At 38.1% G+C, this 23,977-nt stretch overlaps 1 protein-coding gene across 2 annotated transcripts in view; it reads right to left on the bottom strand.

Moving 5' to 3' along the window:
- LOC105477724 (synapsin II) overlaps nucleotides 1–23,977 on the bottom strand; it is a 196,703-nt gene that overhangs the window by 78,857 nt on the left and 93,869 nt on the right. The window lies entirely within an intron of this gene.

Raw genomic sequence — 23,977 nt, 5'->3', positions numbered from 1 at the left:
TATTTTGTTAAGAAAAATTTCAAGCATATGGTGAAGTTGAGAGTTGAAAGGATTTTACAGAGAACCCACCACCTAGATTCTACCATTGACATTATAACACTACACAAAAATTAACTCAAATGGGTCAAAGTCCAAAGGATAAAACTATAAAACTGTTAGAAGAAAACATAGACATAAATCTTCATGACCTTAGACTAAGCAAGGATTTTTAGGATTTTTAAGATATACACCAAAAGCACAAGTAACCAAAGAAAAAACAAATTGGCTTTCATCAAGACTAAAAACTTTGTGCATCAAGGGACACTGCCAAAAAAATGAAAATAATTTACATAATGGGAGAAAATATTTGCAAATCATATATCTCATAAGAGTTTATTTACCCAGAATATATAAACAGCCCTTACAACTCAACAATAAAATACGACAGGATTAAAAATTGGGCAAAGGATTTGAATAGATATTTCTCCAAAGAACACATACAAATAGCCAAGAAGCACATAAAAAGATGCTCAACATCATTAGTCATTAAGGGAATGCAAATTAAAACCACAATGAGATATCACTTCACACCCTCTAGGATAGCTACAATTTAAAAAAGGATGGACTGTTGTCTATTGCCAACAAGTGTTGGCAAGCTTGTGGAGAAATGGAAACTTTCATACATTCTTGGTGGGAATATAAAATGGTGCAGCATTGTAGAGAACAGTCTGGTAGTTTCTCAGAAACAGAGTTATCATGATCCAACAATTCCATTCTGGGAACTGAAAACAGGTGTTCAAGTGAAAACCTGTACATGAATGTTCATAGCAACACTATTTACAATAGGGAAAAGGTGGAAATAGCCCAAAATGTCCATCAACTGATGAATGGATAAACAAAACACTGTATATCAATATCATGAAATATTATTCATCCATAAAGAGGAATGAAGTACTGACACTACAACATGAATTACTAAACTTGAAAACATTATACTAAGTCAAAGAAATCAATCACACCATTATGTGATTTCATTTTTATTAAATATTAGAATAAGTTAATCCATAAAACAGAAAGTAGATTAGTAGTTACCAGGGTTGAGGGAAAGGGAAATGAAGAATGGGCACAGGATTTCCTTTTGGGGTGATGAGAAATTTCTGGATTAGATAGTGGTGAGGGTTATACAACACTGTGAAGGCACTTAATGGCACCGGATTGTACATCTTAAAATGGTTAAAATGATGAATCTTATATTTTGTGAATTGTACCTCAATTTTTTAAATGGGGAGGGGTAAATATAGCTCATTTTCTTGAAGCATAACTTTTACTCAGAGTTTTTTTCCCCTTCTTTTTTAAGGGCTTTTACATTAAATAATTACAAATATTATGGAAAAATGTAAATCATATATATATATATCTATATGAATCAAAACATAAGACTTCAAAATATTTCAAGTGAAGGGCAGCAACTATTGGGTTACATATGTACACTCTTCTCCTTAGGAATACTTTGGTGGAAAAAAATACTGCATGAAGATATCCGTATAAGAACTAGGATGCTGATGTGGACCACAGATATCCCTAGAGCACAGAACAGAGAATGAAATGCTTCTTTAGGATGATAACAGACAGAGTAAGATCACCATCATGGAGCCTACAACTTGCACAAAACCCTCTGCACAAGAAAACTCTGTCACTCAAAAGAACAGGCACTAAATACCTTCTTGACAGTTTCTTCATTCATGTAAGGTCCAACTCAAGTCTTATCTACTCTTCAAAGCATTCCCTGGTCTTTATAGCCCATGATGATCACTCCTCTATGGACTACCACAGAATTTACTACTTGTACCACAATTATATACCATAAGCTAACTGGATATGACTTAACTCTTAGGGTATTTTTTTTTTAAGTGCACTTCAAGATATCCATGGAAGCAGCTGAGGTATAGTATAATGAACTTTCACATGGAGGCAGAAGAAATAGGTTCATGTTTTAGTCTGCCATTCACTATTGATTTGCTATGACCTTGGTTGAATACTTTCTCCTCTTTTGGTTTTAGAGCCCTATACAGAAAAATCTGTATAATAATTAACAAGGTTTATAGGGGTCACTGTGATAACCTAAAGAGAATTATGTGCAATATTTTGCACACTGTCAAATACTATACAATGTGAGAGATTCTTAGTACTTTTATATTTTACTGGGTTAACAGAATTGTAACTCCACTGTAAAACTTTTGAAACCACACCCTATAACTGTGGAGGTCTTTGTCTTCCACAGCTATAAGCTGGGTTTGAGCACAGGATAGGCACCCCAAATAGGGAACCAAATCTAAGTGGCCCATGTCACAGTTCATTTGACAGGGGCAATTAAACAATGCTGAAATAAAATGAATTCATTGAATCTGACCGTGAAGTTGCCAGGATTGCCCTCAAAGAGAATAGCGCTGATCCAAGAAGTGGAACAATGGGGCAGGGGATAGCAGATAGTGAAACTGCAGCATGATATTTTACTTGTACACCGGTGCTTTGCTTTCAGATCCCAAGCAGAAGGCTCTTCTAGATTCAGAGCACTTCTGATAAGCCTCTCCTTAGGTTACACCACACTCATGTTTTTCAGCAATAAACATTGCTCCCCCTCTTAGCAGAGATTCTAGGAAAACAAACCATACCAATTCACCCAGGGGTCTCACCTCAGAGTTTCTGCCAATGTCCTAAGAAGTTTCTGAAAGTTGCCTTCCTGGAAGCCTGCTGGATACAACAAAGATGCCATGACCCAGATTCTATTTCATTTTATCAGACACCAGGATTCCTTCTCCCAGTCCCTTAATGCATGGGCATCCCAAAATAATACATCACACTACACTAGCCGAGGATTCTCTAATTTGTCAACATGGAACAGTAGTCAATATCCCTAGCAATGAATGGCCCAAAGCAGTGAACTGATGAGCAAAGAGTTTGGATCTGGTTTTGTTAAAAAACAGCCTACTAACCAGAACCACTGGGTAAGCCAGTAGAGTGGGTAATATATTGGCACTAAAAGGAAATTCAAAGCTTTTGAGTTAAAAGTCTCACTTAAGATAAAGAGGAAGGTCTAAAAAGGAAGATCTGCTAAAAGATGGAAACCGCTTCCTCCAAACCATCGAATAGGAGTTCTTAGGAATTTCTAGTTCTTTAGGGTTGCCGAAGGACCTGAAAAGGATCTGAATAGGATGAGATGATGATAATCCTGATGATGAAAATAATAACAGTTAACCTTTATTGAGGGTCAAAATGACAGATACCATGCTAAGTATACACAGACCACAACCCCATTAGGTAAGTGTATTAGTCCGTTTTCATACTGCTAATAAAGACATACCTGAGACTGGGTAATTTATACAGGAGAAAGGCATAATGGACTTACAGCTCCATGTGGCTGGGGAGGCCTCACAATCATGGCAGAAGGCAAGGAGGAACAAGTCATGTCTTACATGGATGATGGCAGGCAAAGAGCTTGTGTAGGGAAACACCGTTTTAAAACCATTAGATCTCATGAGACTTATTCACTATCACGAGAACAGCACAGGAAAGATCTGCCCCCAGGATTCAATTACTTCCTACTAGGTCCCTCCCACAACACATGGGAATTCAAGATGAGATTGGGGTGGGGACACAGCCAACCCATATCATTCCACCCCTGGCTCCTCCCAAATCTCATGACCTCACATTTCAAAACCAATCATGCCTTTCCAACAGTCCCCTGAAGTCTTAACTCATTTCAGCATTAACTCAAAAGTCCAGTCCAAAGTCTCATCCAAGACAAGGCAAGTCCCTCCTGCCTAGGAGCCTGTAAAATCAAAAGCAAGTTAGTTACTTCCCAGATACAACGGGGGTACAGGCATTGGGTAAATACAGCCTTTCCAAATGGGAGAAATTGGCCAAAACAAAGGGACTACAGGCCCCATGCAAGTCTGAAATACAGCAGGGTAGTCAGAGGTCTTCACAGCAGCTCCCCTCATCACAGACCCAGAGGCCTAGGAGGAAAAAATAGTTTCATGGGCCAGGCCAGAGTCCCTGTGCTGTGCAGTGCACAGAAGTCAACAATTGGGGTTTGGGAACCTCCGCCTAGATTTCAGAGGATGTATGGAAATGCCTAGATGTCCAGGACGAAGTTTGCTGCAGGGGCAGGGCTCTCACGGAGAACCTCTGCTAGGGCAGTGCAGAAGGGAAATGTGGGATCAGAGCTCTCCCACAGAGTCCCTACTGGGGCATCACCTAGTGGAGCTGTGAGAAGAGGGCCACTGTCCTCCGACCCCGGAATGGTAGATCCACCAACAGCTTGTACCATGTGCCCAGAAAAGCTTCAGACACTCAATGTCAGCCAGCGAAAGCAGCCGGGAAGGAGGCTATACCCTGCAAAGCCACAGGTGCGGAGCTGCCCAAGACCATGGCAACCCACCTTTTGCCTCAGTGTGACCTGGATGTGAGACAGGGAGCCAAAGGATCATTTTGGAGTTTTAAGAGTAAGTATTACAATTATTACCATTTTATTTTATTTTTTATAGACAGGGTCTCCCTCTGTTGCCCAGGATGGAATACAGTGGTGCAGTCACAGCTCACTGTGCACTTGAACCCTGGGCTCAAGCGACCCTCTGGCCTCAGCCTCCCCAGAAGCTAGGACTACAGGCACACATCACTATACTCAGCTAATCTTTTAAATTTTTGTAGAGATGGGGTCTTGCTATGTTACCTAGGTTGGTCTCAAATTCCCAGACTCAAGTGATCCTCCCGTCTTGGCCTTGCAGAGTTGGGATTACAGGCATGAGCCTCTATGCCCAGTATATCACTATTTTAAAAAAGAAAAAACAGAGGTTTTGTTTAAAAACTTTTCTTAGGTTACTTAGCTTTTAAATGGTAGGGGTCAGGATACAAACTTAGACCTGAATTTCTCCCTAGTCTGAGTTTCTATATACTCTATCGCCTTTTGCACAGGCAGACTTCCCTCCACTCATCCTGTATCTACCCCAAACCCAGAAGAGTTATAGATACAACTGGGTCTTATTCCCTTCCTTACAGAGGAAAAAGCTGGTGTCAAGAAAAAAATCAAGGACATTTGGAGGTGGAAGGTGTGTGGGGGAAGGAAGGAAAGATGAAAAGAGAACTTACATTTACTGAGCACTAACTAAATGGCAGGCCATTCACATATTCCCTTTTTATATTAAATCAAAAATATGTTTTACTGGTTTTCTGATACTACATAATTAGTATAACCATTTCAAACAAAAAGGAGAAGGTTAAAAAAAACTTTCTCAATCTCACATCCTAAAGGCAAACTCTAACTGGCTGGATGAATACAATATTATAATAAACACCCATACTTTCACTTTTGTAATCTTCATAATCCTGAAGATGGGGGTATTATTCTCATTTTAGAGACCAGATAATGAGCACAGTGAGATTAAATATCTTGTCCAATATGACATAGCTCAAAATCAGGAAGTCTGGTGACTTTAGAGTTCCAGTGATCTCCACTACTGTGCCTTTAGCACTGTGTCATCTGTGTCTTTCTGTTTCTGTTTCTTGTACACCTCTCCATGACCCTAGGCCCCTGACTGTGTTCCTATCTTAAGTCCACCCTATTCCAATTTTCTATAAAATACTCCCTTAAAATGATTCATGATAATGGTACTTTCTGGTAAGAGAAAGCAAGAATGAAAAAACTTCAAAATGTAAAGGAACAGTTATTTAGGAATGAAATTAGAGGGTGTCAGTCAGGGCAACCTGCAAACTTCAGTCTTTATGATCACATTTTTAAAAAATTGGACATTCAGAATGGATATTCGAGTTTTTCATCTATTTCCTTCCCTCTCTTGTAAGCAGAAGATGGTCAAGAAAAACTGAAAAAAACTGGCTCCTAAACCGATTATATGTTTGTTTGTGTTTTAAAAAAACCCAACCAATAAACAAAGACTAAATATGAAAGATTTAGGACCCCACTGCAATGCCCATTCCTATAGTACAGATTAAGAAGATGGCTGAATTAGTTCACAGTGGAATCTGATGACTTAGTAACAGCTGTACTCCTGAGGGTAAATAATTAAAGGCATTTACAAAAAAGAGGGACTCTGTATTTTAAAAGAATGGAACCGGAGTTGGAAAAAGCAACTATCTCGTGATATTCATTAAACAAAGAACCAGTATACACCTTAAGTCAAAGCCCTCTTCCCAATCCTATCTCCAAACTGAAACCTAGTCAATGTAAAAGTTATGGCCACCTTCTACAAAAAACGGTTTATGGCTTATAGCAGCCAGAAGACTTTTTATCAGTTTGTTAAGAACCGTATTATAGTGAGAAAAGCACCGAAGTGAGGGACAGCTGCATTATTTTCATCCACGCTTTGCCACCAACTCACTCTACTGGGCAACTCTTCAATCCCCAAGGGCCTCAGATTCTCCAATTGTCATAAGCTACTTCTAATAAAAACATTCTGATGCTCCTAAGAGTTGGTCTTACTTCTGTTTATTCTTTTTTTATTTTATTTTTTTTGAGACAGGCTCGAGTGCAGTGATCATGGCTCACTGCAGCCTGGACCTCCTGGGCTCAAGCAATTCGCCCACCTCAGCCTCCCGAGTAACTGGGATCACAGGCACGCGCCACCATGCCCAGCTAATGTTTTGTTTTTTGTGGAGACAAGGTCTCACCATGTTTCCCAGGTTGGTCTCTAACTCCTGAGCACAAGTGATCCTCCCACCTCAACCTCCCAAAGTGCTGGGATTAAAGGCATAAACCACCACGCATGGCTGGTCTTACTTTCTTAAATCAGAAGAAATCAGTCCGTCCCAAACTGTGTTCTAGGAGATTTGTTGAATGTTCCATAGGACTTCTATAGTCACATGATTTTAGGAAATGTTGAGTTAAAACCCCATCCTGCACTGAAAAGTCAGAGATGATGAATAAGTCATATTGCTCCTCTTATATAGCATTTTAAAAATACAGATGAGATCTCACTATGTTGCCTAGGCTGGTTTTGAAATCCTGAGCTCAAGAGATCTGCCCACCTTCACTTCCCAAAGTCCTAGAATTACAGGCGTGAGCCACCGCACTCACTGGCCAGCATTCTTTAAAGTACAGTACCATATTCCAGAAGCCTCCACATGAGTCATCTCAGATGGGAATGACCTCTCCGGATGACCATTAGCAACTGAACTAAGCAGAGAATTACATTACTTGGCCTGATTACAGTAACATTATTACACCAACAAGCTCTCTGATGGGTTAAGTATCTACTAATCTATTTTTTGAGCAGATCATCAATAAGGACCAAGCAAATGTTATTATACTGCAACAACATCCATCACTCATAGCTACGAGTTAAAAATCTACTCAAACAGGAAGAAAAACATTAGCATTAGATAGTCTCAGGGTAACAGACTTTCAATTCCAAAGATAAATTTGTCTTGGCAGCTACTGTTGGTATCCATCTGGATATCTGGAGGAAATGGCTAATCTCTCTGATGCCCAATTTCGAGTATTTTTTCCTTTAGCTGGAATATTTCTGCTGGATATCTGAAATTAAAATGTATAAGGCACATGATTATATGAAACAGTATGCTTGAACAGTTGAATAGTATAGGAAATAGCAGCACAGGACATTGGAATGTAAAAGATTAATCCAACTAGTCCTCACCCCTCACACACACACACACACACACACACACACACACACACACACACACACACACAAACATACAGACCCCTCTGCCAAGATCTGAATCCAACTTTTATCTCCTATTCCAGTGATCCTTTCTTTATACGAGGAAAAAATACTGAAGATATTGATGTAAATCAGCAATTTGAAGAATTTCACTTTTAAAGCAGCTGTTAAAAAAAACTAGAAGACCCTATCTGTACTCTATCATTTTATTAAAACTACAAAAAGATTGCAAATTAAATTACACATGATTTTTGAAAAACATATGCTATATAATAATCAGAATAGTAGCCACAACCCTGAATTATATAATTATTCTCTCATTTATTTAGCTAAATGTTTTCTAAAACATTTAGACATACTATCAATTGATACATACCATCAATGATATACTATGCTAGAGACTAAGGATTTAAACATGAATAAGATTATAATCCTCATACATAACTCCTAACACATTAATTTTTAGTCACAGATAATGTAAATGTTGGTATTTACTAAATGTTATGATGTGGCAGGCACTAACCTGTTCTCAAGACTCTTAGGATCCAGTAAATGAGATAAAACTTATAAACAAATGTGACAGGCAGAGTTCCAAAATGGTCCCAGATTCCCCCACCCCCCACAATCCCAGGATTGTTGAATATAATGAATTTGATTCTCATGAATAAGTTATTACATGACAGATTTGACTATAAAATAGGGAGATTATCCAGGTGGACCTAATCTAATTATACAGCCCTTTAAAAGCAGAGAGTTTTCTCCAGCTGGAGACAGAAGAGGAAGAGATCTGAAGCATGAGAAGGATTTGATGTACTATTGCTGCTGGGTTGAAGACTGAGAAGGCCACATGTCAAAGAATGCAGGCAGCCTGGAGGAACTGGGAGTGGTCCCTGGCTAACAGCTATCAAGGAAACAGGGATCTTAGACCTATAACCGCAAGAAACTCAATTCTGCCAACAAGAATGAGCTTGGAAACAGATTCCCCCCCCCATCCCCCGCCCCGTGTCTCCAGATGAGAACTCAGCCCAGCTGACACCTTGATTCCTACCTTGTGAGACTCTAAGCAGATCCCTGTGTAGATTACTGACCTATGGAACTTGAGCTAACAAATAGGTGTTGTTATGTAGCAATAGAAAACTAATACAACAAACCATTTCCAGTGTTACAATCTAGGAGTTGTATGAGTTTATAGTGCCTACTAAGGTGGCAAGGTGGGCCTGGGATAACATGTGGCCTCCCTTAAGGCCAGGCTAGAAAATCTTCCCTCAAGTACAACAGAGTCTATGTGTTCTCCTGCAGACTTTGCCGTGAATTGAGAGGGAACTGCCTATGTGTCCGGAAACTGCCTGTGTTCTCCTGAAATCTTAAGAGAGAAAATCTTCAAGTGATGCTATATGAATTCTGCAGCTAAGGGTCTTTGAGAATATTATAGATTCTTTCACTGGAAGCTTCTGATGTTCTCCTTCCTTACAAAGCACCAGAGTTGGTTGTCTTAGAGCATGGTTGTCTTCTGATGTCAGGTTTTCTTTCCTTTTCAGGGGTTGTCTAGGACAAACACCACTAGAAGGTATGGATTTACTAGGAAGGAAGGTATGGATCTTCTAGTGGTGTTTGTCCTAGGTAGCCCCTGAAAAGGAAAGGAAATCTGAAAGAAAATCTTTTCTTCCTATTCCATCATTCAAACATCTGTTAGATGTCCACTATGTTTCAAACATGGTGCATAGATAAAAGACTATAGTGACTTAGAGGAGATCAAGGTTACCTCTGGCCATGTAAGGGTAAGATATATTTGGAAAGGCCAAAAATGACTTCACCAGGCTCAAAAATGCTGAAGAAAAGGTTCTGCCCAGAATTCAAAAATCTGTATGCCTCTTACTCCAGTGACTAGATGCAAAGTCCTTGTCTAATATTGTAGCCACTGAATGAGCTGGCATTCTTCTAATTTAGAGTTGATGAACAGGTGAAATCAGATTGCTCATACATTCAATTATATTGTCAAAGACACCAGCAGTTCCCTCTCAATTCATGGCAAGGTCTGCAAGTGGAAAAAATGGATGGATTTGAAAGGGATGATTAAGGCTTCAGAAACAGTGATTACATGTATTATGCTCACTTAGTGCTACTAATGCTCAAGAAAAGATTTTCAAAAAGAATCAAGTTAACGCTCATCTAACCACCACCATCTCTTCCCTCTTAGATAAGTTTTGTTATTTTGTTTTGAAAAATGTTTCACATGGTCTGGGTGCGGTGGCTCACACCTGTAATCCCAGCACTTTGGGAGGCCAAGGCAGGTGGATCACCTGAGGTCAGGAGCTCAAGATCAGCCTACTGAACATGGTGAAACCCCATCTCTACTAAAAATACAAAAATAATTCGCTGGGCATGGTGGCAGGTGCCTGTAATTCCAGCTACTTGAGAGGCTGAGGCAGGAGAATCACTTGAACCTGGAAGGTGGAGGTTGCAATGAGTCAAGATCGCTCCATAGCACTCCAGCCTGGGCAACAGAGACTCAGTCTCAAAAAAAAAGAAAAGAAAAGAAAAGAAAAATGTTTCACATGTACTTAAAATGGATGTATGTTCTCTAATTGTCAGGTACAGCATCTGTATATGTGACCACTAGATCATACCTATTAATCACACTGCTCAAATGTCCTATAGCTTTACTGATTTTTTGATGCTTGGCCTTCAAATAAGAACGTACTGACATCTAGCAAATATATAGCATTTGCAAATTTCTCCCTGTAGGCCTATCAATTTTGTTTTATTTATTTTGAGGCTATTTTAAAATTAAGCCTAAGTTTAACCTTTTTGCCTTACACATATTTTGTTTAGTCCCAGCTAGACAGCTGAGTCAGGGGGATTGCTTGAACCCAGGATTTTGAGGCTGCAGTGATCGATGATGATGCCACTGTACTCTAGCCTGGGTGATGGTGTAAGACACTGTCTCTAAAACATAAATAAATAAATAAATAAAATTTAAAAAAATTATCTATAGTCTGATATTAACATGGCTACTGTAGCATTCTTTTTTCCCCCAAGATTTATTGAAGTATTATTGTTACCCCAACATTCTTATGTTTGGTGTTTGTCTGATATATCATTTTGATATTTTCACGTTCATGCTGTGTTTTACATGTTATTTGTAAAAATTATATAGTCAGATTATTTTAAAATTCTATTTGACAATCTCTTTTAACTGGCAAATTTTAGCTACTCACATTTATCGGAATTTTGTTATGCCTGAACTTGACCGTGCTTTTTTCATTTGCCCTGAACGTCTTTCTTTTCCTGGCCGCTTCTTTTTTTATTTGTTAATATTTTGAGTCCAGTTTTGCCTTGGGCTGATTTGGAAGTTTTATATATGCTATTTCTTTTCTTTCAGGGGTTATTCTTGAAATTATATTGTTCACTTTGACCAAGCTTGAAGTTAATTGATATCACCCCAAACAATTCCAGGACCTGGGAAGAGGGCTTCTCAATCTTTAATGTAAATATGGATCACCTGGGAAATGTGTTCGAATGACAATTTCAATTAGTATGAGGTGACCCTGACATTTTGCATCGCTAAGCTCTCAAGTAATACAACGTTACTGAGATGCAAGGCTTTGAAATACTTTACTGCAATCATCCCCCTTTAGACTGACATCTATTGCTAAAATCCAGAATTTTAATTGTCTTTTTAAATTCCATAATTATGTATTATTATTTAAAACAATGTTCATTTTGACATACAGAATAGTTTACTCACTTCTTTGCTTGCCTTTCTTTTTTACATCTTAGATTTTCCTTCTGGGATTATTTTCCTTATTCCTGAAGTTCCTTAAACAAAGCTTTGCTACATGGTAAATTTTATTTCATCCTTATTCTTGAAAGACTGTTTTACATTAGTGGTCTGGGTAGACTGTCTGAGTTTGAATTCCAGTTTTGCCAGGTACTAACTGTGGACCTTAGGAAGTTCACAGAACTTCTCTAGTCTTCTGTTTTTTCATCTATAAAATGAGGACAATTATAGTACCTATCTTAGAGGGTTGCTGTGGAGATTAACCAAATACATAGGTAAAGCTTGTAAAACTGTATCTGGCACACTGTAAATTCTAAATAAGTGTTCATAATTACTATGATATAATTCTGGGTTGTCAGTTATTTTCTCTCATCACTTTGGAAATACCATTTCAGTCCTTCTGGCTCCTACTATTGTTATTGAGTAGTTCATTATATGTCTGTATCAATCAGAATAGGCTGTTATGATTCAGTAACAAACGATCCTCTAAATCTCTGTGATTTAACAAAGAACTAAGCATAAAGCCATCTGAGTTCCATGACTTGCTCATTTAAAAACATCTCAAAGAAAACAACTCTCAGTCATCTACTTTAGGAAGAAGAAACAATAAATCGAAGGAATATGGCCTGATTATATCACATTATTCTCAAGACCATGTGTTAAAGATAAGCAAAACAATGATTGAGGGCCTAATCTGGAAAATAAATAGAGGCTGGGAGGCTAACAATGAGGAATAAATGACAGAAATGAAGATCAGTTTTAGTTGGGGGTAATCAAAAGAGAATGAGATTTACTGCTATTCTCTTTTTCTTCCATGTTTTAATAGGCAATGCACAAAATTGGATCATAATAATCCTTGTTTCATGACACACTGTCACCATTTATCCACATTTTCATTCAGTTATTCTGTTATTGCCTGACTAATTGAAAACATAGTAAAGTGTCCATGGAATTTCTAGATCCTTGCAAAAACTACATTGAACAAAACTGACGTATCTGAATGATATTTACTATTCTTAAGAGACCTAAGAATGGCAAATGAATTAGCAGTGATAGGCTTTAAGGAGGTCTGTAACTGTGGCTGGGCATTTGGCTGCTGGTAGTATTTCTAAAAGCCATCACTTTACCTGGTCTTTTAAAAAGCCCATTTCTGCACCATTTTCATGTACCAAAATGCACCAAATTTCATGCACCAAATTCTGCTCTATCCTTCAAGGTTAAGATAGAATCCTCATGTCCTTCTTTAAAACACTTTCTCTGACTGTCCAATCATACATGATTTCTCATTTTCCTTTACCTCTTATCACTTGCATCATTCATTTGATAACTCTGATCACATTCTGCCTGTAGCATTCTATCTTAACAACTAGTTGCTAGGCTAAATTGCAGAGACTATGTCTGACTAATCCCTGTATCCCCCAGGCAACTAGACATTGCTGTTACATGCCTTCTTAGTGATTTTGCCAATGTCCTAAAAGGATTAGATACATCTCCACAAATATACTGTCCCATAACACCTCCAATTCAGTCTCACCTCTATAAATATTCCTCTATGAGGGATATTTACACTATAGTCTAACATGCTTAAGGGCCATAGAAGTAATTTACCTCCATTTTCTTCTCAGATCTCTATACTTTTCTTCCTTGTATCCCTTTTTTAAAGAAATTAAATTATAATTCACATACTATAAAATTAACCTTTTGAAAATGTGAGAATCAGTGTTTAGGATATTCACAAGTTGTATAATTGTCACCACTATCTAATTCTAGAACATTTTAATCATCCCAAATAGAAACCAAGTACCCAATAGCAGTCATAGCATATCCCTCCTTTACCCAGCCTCCGACAATCACTAATTTACTTTCTGTCTCTGTAAATTTGCCTATTCTGGACATTTCATATAAATGAAATCATTCAATGTGTGGTCTTTTGTGCCTGGGTTCTCTCACTTAGCATAATGTTTTAAAGGTTTATCTATGCTGTGTCCTGTGTCAATACTTCATTTCTTCTTATGGTTGGATAATAATATTCCATTGCATAGATATACCATATTTGATTTATATGTTGATCAGTTAGTGGACACTTGGGTTTGTTCCACTTTAGGCTAATATGAACCATGCTGTCATAAGAATTTTTCATGTACAAGTTTTCATGTGGACATATATCTTCAGTTCTCTAGGTTACATACTGAAGAGCAAAACTTCTGGATTTAACCTTCTAAGGAACTCTAGATTTAATCTTCTAAGGAATTAACAAACTGGTTTCCAAAGTGGTTTCAACATTTTGCATTCCCAGTAGTGGTGTATGAGGGTTCCCATTTCTTTACTTCCTCACCAACACTTGTTATTGTCCATCTTTTTTATTATAACAATCCTAAGAGGTGTGAAATAGTATCTTGTAGTGGTTTTGATTTGCATCATCCTGATGGTAAATGACGTTGAGTATCTTTTCATCTACTTGACATGCAGATGTTCATGGCCATTTGTACAAGTTCTTTAGAAAAATGTCTATTTAAATCCCATGTCATTTTTTCATGGGTTTTTTTGCTGTTGTTGAGTTGTATGAGCTATTTATATATTCTGTCTACTATTTACATATATCAGATATATGATTTGCAAATATTTTTCCCATTTTGTGGGTTGTCTTTTCACTTTACTGATAATATCCCATGAAGAACATAATTTCAATCTTTTTTTTTTTTTTTTTTTTTTTTTTGAGACGGAGTCTCGCTATGTCGCCCAGGGTGGAGTGCAGTGGCCAGATCTCAGCTCACTGCAAGCTCCGCCTCCCGGGTTTTTACGCCATTCTCCTGCCTCAGCCTCCCAAGTAGCCGGGACTACAGGCGCCCACCACCTCGCCCGGCTAGTTTTTTGTATTTTTTAGTAGAGACGGGGTTTCACCGTGTTAGCCAGGATGGTCTCGAACTCCTGACCTCGTGATCCGCCCGTCTCGGCCTCCCAAAGTGCTGGGATTACAGGCTTGAGCCACCGCGCCCGGCCTCATAATTTCAATCTTGATGAAATTTAATATTTCTATTATTTTTTTATTGCTTGTGCTTTTGGTATCATATCTAAGAAACTATTGTCTACTCCAAGGTCACTAACATTTAATATGTTCTTCAGGTTTCTTATGCTTTTACTTCTTACACTTAGTTTATAAATCCATTTTGAGTTAATTTTTGTATACAGTATGAGATAGGGTTCCAGTATCATTCTTTTGCATGTGAATATGCAGTTGCCCCAGCACCTTTTGTTGACTCTTCTTCTGTCATTGAATTATCTTGGCACTCTTGTCAAATATAAATTGACCATAGATTATGGGTTTATTTCTGGACTGTTCTCTATTTCTTTAATCTATGTATATCCTTAAGCCAGTACTATACCATTTTGATCACTTTTTTTTTTTAATTTATTTATTTATTTTTAATTTATTTATTATTATTATACCTTAAGTTGTAGGGTACATGTGCATAACGTGCAGGTTTGTTACATATGTATACTTGTGCCATGTTGCTGTGCTGCACCCATCATTTACATCAGGTATAACTCCCAATGCAATCCCTCTCCCCTCCCCCCTCCCCATGATAGGCACCGGTGTGTGATGTTCCCCTTCCTGAGTCCAAGTGATCTCATTGTTCAGTTCCCACCTATGAGTGAGAACATGTGGTGTTTGGTTTTCTGTTCTTGTGATAGTTTGCTAAGAATGATGGTTTCCAGCTGCATCCATGTCCCTACAAAGGACACAAACTCATCCTTTTTGATGGCTGCATAGTATTCCATGGTGTATATGTGCCACATTTTCTTAATCCAATCTGTCACTGATGGACATTTGGGTTGATTCCAAGTCTTTGCTATTGTGAATAGTGCTGCAATAAACATACGTGTGCATGTGTCTTTATAGCAGCATAATTTATAATCCTTTGGGTATATACCCAGTAATGGGATGGCTGGGTCATATGGTACATCTAGTTCTAGATCCTTGAGGAATCGCCATACTGTTTTCCATAATGGTTGAACTAGTTTACAATCCCACCAACACTGTAAAAGTGTTCCTATTTCTCCACATCCTCTCCAGCACCTGTTGTTTCCTGACTTTTTAATGATTGCCATTCTAACTGGTGTGAGATGGTATCTCATTGTGGTTTTGATTTGCATTTCTCTGATGGCCAGTGATGATGAGCATTTTTTCATGTGTCTGTTGGCTGTATGAATGTCTTCTTTTGAGAAATGTCTGTTCATATCCTTTGCCCACTTTTTGATGGGGTTGTTTGTTTTTTTCTTGTAAATTTGTTTGAGTTCTTTGTAGGTTCTGGATATTAGCCCTTTGTCAGATGAGCAGACTGCAAAAATTTTCTCCCATTCTGTAGGTTGCCTGTTCACTCTGATGGTAGTTTCTTTTGCTGTGCAGAAGCTCTTTAGTTTAATTAGATCCCGTTTGTCAATTTTGGCTTTTGCTGCCGTTGCTTTTGGTGTTTTAGACATGAAGTCTTTGCCCATGCCTATGTCCTGAATGGTACTACCTAGGTTTTCCTCTAGGATTTTTATGGTATTAGGTCTAACATTTAAGTCTCTAATCCATCTTGAATTAATTTTCGTATAAGGAGTAAGGAAAGGATCCAGTTTCAGCTTTCTACTTATGGCTAGCCAATTTGCCCAGCACCATTTATTAAATAGGGAATCCTTTCCCCATTTCTTGTTTCTCTCAGGTTTGTCAAAGATCAGATGGCTGTAGATGTGTGGTATTATTTCTGAGGACTCTGTTCTGTTCCATTAGTCTATATCTCTGTTTTGGTACCAGTACCATGCTGTTTTGGTTACTGTAGCCTTGTAGTATAGTTTGAAGTCAGGTAGCGTGATGCCTCCAGCTTTGTTCTTTTGACTTAGGATTGTCTTGGAGATGCGGGCTCTTTTTTGGTTCCATATGAACTTTAAAGCAGTTTTTTCCAATTCTATGAAGAAACTCATTGGTAGCTTGATGGGGATGGCATTGAATCTATAAATTACCTTGGGCAGTATGGCCATTTTCACGATATTGATTCTTCCTATCCATGAGCATGGTATGTTCTTCCATTTGTTTGTGTCCTCTTTTATTTCACTGAGCAGTGGTTTGTAGTTCTCCTTGAAGAGGTCCTTTACATCCCTTGTAAGTTGGATTCCTAGGTATTTTATTCTCTTTGAAGCAATTGTGAATGGAAGTTCATTCCTGATTTGGCTCTCTGTTTGTCTGTTACTGGTGTATAAGAATGCTTGTGATTTTTGCACATTAATTTTGTATCCTGAGACTTTGCTGAAGTTGCTTATCAGCTTAAGGAGATTTTGGGCTGAGACAATGGGGTTTTCTAAATATACAATCATGTCATCTGCAAACAGGGACAATTTGACTACTTCTTTTCCTAACTGAATACCCTTGATTTCTTTCTCTTGCCTAATTGCCCTAGCCAGAACTTCCAACACTATGTTGAATAGGAGTGGTGAGAGAGGGCATCCCTGTCTTGTGCCAGTTTTCAAAGGGAATTTTTCCAGTTTTTGCCCATTCAGTATGATATTGGCTGTGTGTTTGTCATAAATAGCTCTTATTATTTTGAGGTACGTTCCATCAATACCGAATTTATTGAGCGTTTTTAGCATGAAGGGCTGTTGAATTTTGTCAAAGGCCTTTTCTGCATCTATTGAGATAATCATGTGGTTCTTGTCTTTGGTTCTGTTTATATGCTGGATTATGTTTATTGATTTGCGAATGTTGAACCAGCCTTGCATCCCAGGGATGAAGCCCACTTGATCATGGTGGATAAGCTTTTTGATGTGTTGCTGAATCCGGTTTGCCAGTATTTTATTGAGGATTTTTGCATCGATGTTCATCAGGGATATTGGTCTAAAATTCTCTTTTTTTGTTGTGTCTCTGCCAGGCTTTGGTATCAGGATGATGTTGGCCTCATAAAATGAGTTAGGGAGGATTCCCTCTTTTTCTATTGATTGGAATAGTTTCAGAAGGAATGGTACCAACTCCTCCTTGTACCTCTGGTAGAATTCAGCTGTGAATCCATCTGGTCCTGGACTTTTTTTGGTTGGTAGGCTATTAATTATTGCCTCAATTTCAGAGCCTGCTATTGGTCTATTCAGGGATTCAGCTTCTTCCTGGTTTAGTCTTGGAAGAGTGTAAGTGTCCAGGAAATTATCCATTTCTTCTAGATTTTCCAGTTTATTTGCGTAGAGGTGTTTATAGTATTCTCTGATGGTAGTTTGTATTTCTGTGGGGTCAGTGGTGATATCCCCTTTATCATTTTTAATTGTGTCGATTTGATTCTTCTCTCTTTTCTTCTTTATTAGTCTTGCTAGTGGTTTGTCAATTTTGTTGATCTTTTTCAAAAAACCAACTCCTGGATTCATTGATTTTTTGGAGAGTTTTTTGTGTCTCTATCTCCTTCAGTTCTGCTCTGATCTTAGTTATTTCTTGCCTTCTGCTAGCTTTCGAATGTGTTTGCTCTTGCTTCTCTAGTTCTTTTAATTGCGAGTGTCAATTTTAGATCTTTCCTGCTTTCTCTTGTGGGCATTTAGTGCTATAAATTTCCCTCTACACACTGCTTTAAATGTGTCCCAGAGATTCTGGTATGTTGTATCTTTGTTCTCATTGGTTTCAAAGAACATCTTTATTTCTGCCTTCATTTCGTTATGTACCCAGTAGTCATTCAGGAGCAGGTTATTCAGTTTCCATGTAGTTAAGCGGTTTTGATTGAGTTTCTTAGTCCTGAGTTCTAGTTTGATTGCACTGTGGTCTGAGAGACAGTTTGTTATAATTTCTGTTCTTGTACATTTGCTGAGGAGTGCTTTACTTCCAATTACGTGGTCAATTTTGGAGTAAGTACGATGTGGTGCTGAGAAGAATGTATATTCTGTTGATTTGGGGTGGAGAGTTCTATAGATGTCTATTAGGTCTGCTTGCTGCAGAGATGAGTTCAATTCCTGGATATCCTTGTTAACTTTCTGTCTCGTTGATCTGTCTAATGTTGACAGTGGAGTGTTGAAGTCTCCCATTATTATTGTATGAGAGTCTAAGTCTCTTTGTAAGTCTCTAAGGACTTGCTTTATGAATCTGGGTGCTCCTGTATTGGGTGCATATATATTTAGGATAGTTAGCTCTTCCTGTTGAATTGATCCCTTTACCATTATGTAATGGCCTTCTTTGTCTCTTTTGATCTTTGATGGTTTAAAGTCTGTTTTATCAGAGACTAGTATTGCAACCCCTGCTTTTTTTTGTTCTCCATTTGCTTGGTAAATCTTCCTCCATCCCTTTATTTTGAGCCTATGTATGTCTCTGTGTGTGAGATGGGTCTCCTGAATACAGCAGACTCATGGGTCTTGACTCTTTATCCAGTTTGCCAGTCTGTGTCTTTTAATTGGAGCATTTAGTCCATTTACATTTAAGGTTAAGATTGTTATGTGTGAACTTGATCCTGCCATTATGATATTAACTGGTTATTTTGCTCGTTAGTTGATGCAGTTTCTTCCTAGCCTCGATGGTCTTTACATTTTGGCATGTTTTTGCAATGGCTGGTACCGGTTGTTCCTTTCCATGTTTAGTGCTTCCTTCAGGGTCTCTTGTAAGGCAGGCCTAGTGGTGACAAAATCTCTAAGCATTTGCTTATCTGTAAAGGATTTTATTTCTCCTTCATTTATGAAACTTAGTTTGGCTGGATATGAAATTCTGGGTTTAAAATTCTTTTCTTTAAGAATGTTGAATATTGGCCCCCACTCTCTTCTGGCTTGTAGAGTTTCTGCCGAGAGATCTGCTGTTAATCTGATGGGCTTCCCTTTGTGGGTAACCCGACCTTTCTCTCTGGCTGCCCTTAAGATTTTTTCCTTCATTTCAACTTTGGTGAATCTGGCAATTATGTGTCTTGGAGTTGCTCTTCTCGAGGAGTATCTTTGTAGCGTTCTCTGTATTTCCTAAATTTGAATGTTGGCCTGCCCTACTAGGTTGGGGAAATTCTCCTGGATGATATCCTGAAGAGTGTTTTCCAACTTGGTTCCATTTTCCCCCTCACTTTCAGGCACCCCAATCAGACGTAGATTTGGTCTTTTTACATAATCCCATACTTCTTGCAGGCTTTGTTCATTTCTTTTTCTTCTTTTTTCTTTTGGTTTCTCTTCTCGCTTCATTTCATTCATTTGATCCTCAATCGCAGATACTCTTTCTTCCAGTTGATCGAGTCGGTTACTGAAGCTTGTGCATTTGTCACGTATTTCTCGTGTCATGGTTTTCATCTCTTTCATTTCGTTTAGGACCTTCTCTGCATTAATTACTCTAGCCATCAATTCTTCCACTTTTTTTTCAAGATTTTTAGTTTCTTTGCGCTGGGTACATAATTCCTCCTTTAGCTCTGAGAAATTTGATGGACTGAAGCCTTCTTCTCTCATCTCATCAAAGTCATTCTCCGTCCAGCTTTGATCCGTTGCTGGCGATGAGCTGCGCTCCTTTGCCGGGGGAGATGCGCTCTTATTTTTTGAATTTCCAGCTTTTCTGCCCTGCTTTTTCCCCATCTTTGTGGTTTTATCTGCCTCTGGTCTTTGATGATGGTGATGTACTGATGGGGTTTTGGTGTAAGTGTCCTTCCTGTTTGATAGTTTTCCTTCTAACAGTCAGGACCCTCAGCTGTAGGTCTGTTGGAGATTGCTTGAGGTCCACTCCAGACCCTGTTTGCCTGGGTATCAGCAGCAGAGGCTGCAGAAAATAGAATATTTCTGAACAGCGAGTGTACCTGTCTGATTCTTGCTTTGGAAGCTTCCTCTCAGGGGTGTACTCCACCCTGTGAGGTGTGGGGTGTTAGACTGCCCCTAGTGGGGGATGTCTCCCAGTTAGGCTACTCAGGGGTCAGGGACCCACTTGAGCAGGGAGTCTGTCCCTTCTCAGATCTCAACCTCCGTGTTGGGAGATCCACTGCTCTCTTCAAAGCTGCTCTCTTCAAAGTCAGACAGAGTCGTTTGCGTCTGCAGAGGTTTCGGCTGCGTTTGTTATTGTTTACTGTGCCCTGTCCCCAGAGGTGGAGTCTACAGAGACAGGCAGGTTTCCTTGAGCTGCTGTGAGCTCCACCCAGTTCGAGCTTCCCAGCAGCTTTGTTTACCTACTTAAGCCTCAGCAATGGCGGGCGCCCCTCCCCCAGCCTCGCTGCTGCCTTGCCGGTAGATCACAGACTGCTGTGCTAGTAATGAGGGAGGCTCCGTGGGTGTGGGACCCTCCAAGCCAGGTGTGGGATATGATCTCCTGGTGTGCCTGTTTGCTTAAAGCGCAGTATTGGGGTGGGAGTTACCCGATTTTCCAGGTGTTGTGTGTCTCAGTTCCCCTGGCTAGGAAAAGGGATTCCCTTCCCCCTTGCGCTTCCCAGGTGAGGCAATGCCTCGCCCTACTTCAGCTCTCGCTGGTCGGGCTGCAGCAGCTGACCAGCACCGATCGTCCGGCACTCCCCAGTGAGATGAACCCAGTACCTCAGTTGAAAATGCAGAAATCACCGGTCTTCTGTGTCGCTCGCGCTGGGAGTTGGAGACTGGAGCTGTTCCTATTCGGCCATCTTGCTCCGCCCCTTGATCACTTTCTTATCAAGCTTTGTAGTAACTTGAAATCAGGAAATGGGAATTCTCCAATTGTCCTTTTTTAGATTGTTTTGGCTATTCTGGATCCCTTCAATTTCCATAGGATTTTAAAATTAGCTTGTCAATTTCTGCAACAAAAAACTGCACAGATTCAATGTAATCCATATCAAATCCACTTTGACATAGATTGCTATCTTAACAATGTGTTTCCACTTATTTAGATCTTAATTTCTTTCAACAATTTTGTAGTTTCCACTGTATGCACTTCTTTTGTTAAATTTATTCCAGTGTTTTATTTTCATTCCCTTTGATGCTATTACAAATGAAATTGTTCTCTAAATTTCATTTTCAGATTATTCATTGCTAGCATATAGAAATATAACTGAATTTTACTTCCCCAACCTGTATGATTTTTAAATTTCTTCTTCTTGCCTAATTGCTCTGGCTAGAATCTCCAGTAAAATGCTGAGTAGAAGTAGTAGGAGTAGACATACCTGTCGTATTCCTGATCTTAGGGAGAAAGTTTTCAGTCTTTCACCACTGGTATAATGTTAACTGTGGGGATTTTGTAGATGCCCCTTATCAGGCTGAGGAAGTTCTCTTTGCTTCCTAAGTTGTTGAGTGTTTTTATCATAAAAGAGTGTTGGATTCTGTCAAACATTTTTGGTATCTATTGAAAATCATGTGGGGTTTTCCTCTACTCTATTAATAGGGTGCATTACACAGAGTGATTTTTGCATGTTGAACTACGCTTCATTTTCCTGGGATAAATTCCACCTGAACATAATGTATAATCTTTATTATATGGTGTTTAATTAAATTTGCTATTATTTTGTTGAGGATTTTTGTGTCCATGATCATAAGGAATACTGGTCTGTAATTTTCTTGTAATGTGTTGTCTGGTTCTGGTATCAGGGTAATAATGACCTCATAGAATGAGTTAGAAAATGTTCCCCCCCTTCAAGTTTTTGGAAGAGTCTGTGAAAGACTGATGTCAATTCTTCTTTAAATGCCTGGTAGAAATCACCAGTGAAGCCATATCGTCTTGGGCTTTTTATTATGGTTTTCAAATTTTAATTGCTAATTCAGGCTCTTTAGACTTTCTATTTCTTCTTGAGTCACTTTCAGCTCTCTGTGCTTTTTTAGGAATTTGGCCATTTTAATTAGGTTAGCTAATTTCTTGGCAAACAAGTCTTCTTAGTTTCACCTTTAATTCCTTTTTATTTCTCTAAGGTCAATAGTAACATCCCTTCTTTTATTTTTGATTTTAGTAATTTGAGTCTTCTCTTTTTCTTGGTCTGTATAGACCTGTCAAATTTTGTTGATCTTTTCAAATAACCAGCTTTTGGGTTTTATTGATTTTCTCTACTGTTTTTCTATCCTCTATCTCATTTCTTATCACTCTAATCTTTACCTTTTTTCATTCTGATTGCCTTGAATTTAGTTTTCTCTTAATTTTTTTTAAGATGGAGAGTTAGGTTATTAATTTTCGAATCTTCCTTCTTTTTCAATATAGTCAAGTATAGCTAAAAATTTCCCTCTAGGCAATGCTTTTACCTACAGCATAGATTTCAATATGGTATGTTTGTTTTCATTAATTTCAGAGTATTTTCTAACTTCTCTGCTTTGACTCATTGGTTGTGTAAGAATGTGTTGTTTAATTTCCATATATTTGTGAATTTCTCAAATTTCCTTCTGTTACTGATTTCTAATTTCATCCTATTGCAGTTGGAGAACATATTTTGTATGATTTCAATCCTTTAAAATCTACTGAGATTTGCTTTATGGACCAACATATGATCTATCTTAATGTTCCATGTGCCCTTGAGAAGAACAGGCATTCTATTATTATTGGGTGTTCTATACGTATTTCTTAGGTCTAGTTGGCTTCAGTGTTGTTCAAATCCTCTATTTCCTTGTTGATATTCTGTCTAGACAATCTATCCATAATTAAAAGTGAAATACTGAAGGCTTAAAGTGTTATTGTTGAATTGTCAATTTTTCCCTTTAATTATGTCCGTTTTTACTTCACGTATTTTGAGGCTCTGTTATTAGGTGCATATATGATCATAATTGTTACATCTTCTTGATAGAGTGATCTTTTATCAATATATCATGCTCTTCTTTGTCTCTGGTAGCAATTTTTATCTAATGTCTATTTTGTCTAATATTAGTACAGTCATTCCAACTCTCTTTTGGTTACTATTTGCATGATATACATATATTTATACTTTTGCTTTTAACCTATTTGTGACTTTAATGACTTTAAATCTAATGTGTAACTCTTGTAGACAGCATATAGTTGAATCATGTTCTTTTAAAATACATTCTGCCATTCTGTTTTTTGATTGAAGTGTTTAATCTAGTTTCATTTAATGTAATTATTGTTAAGGTAGGATTTACATCTGCCATTTTGTTGCTTATTTTTCCTATATCTTAATTTTTTATTCCCCTATTCTTCCATTAATCTCTTCTTTTGTGCTAAATTTGTGTTTTCTACTGTACCATTTAAATATCTTTGTCATTTATTTACTTTTTTTAAAAAGTTACTTTCTTAGTGATTGTCTAGGGAATTACAATTAACATACTAATTTGTAACAAACTTGTTTGGATTGATACCAAGTTAATTACAATGGTTTACAAAAATTTTCTTCCTGTATAGTTCCATTCCCTCCTCACCGTACATCCTTTTTGCTATTATCACATAAATATTTTTATATATTGCATGCCCACTGACACACATTTATAACTACTGCTAGCAAACAATGTCTTATTTTTTTTGTCCATCTAGGAATGTTTTAATTTCTCCTTCACTTTTGAAGAAAAATGTTGTTAGAAGTAGAATTCTTTGCTGATAGTCTTTTTCTCTTAGCATTTTGAGTGTGTCATCCCACTGCCTCTGGTCTGCATGGTTTCTGATGAGAATAAGCTGATA

The sequence above is a fragment of the Macaca nemestrina genome, chromosome 2, assembly GCF_043159975.1.
Source record: "Macaca nemestrina isolate mMacNem1 chromosome 2, mMacNem.hap1, whole genome shotgun sequence".
NCBI classification, from domain to species: Eukaryota; Metazoa; Chordata; class Mammalia; order Primates; family Cercopithecidae; genus Macaca; species Macaca nemestrina.
Note: the sequence above shows the minus strand (reverse complement) of the source record. Positions and strands in the feature narration are given on the sequence as shown.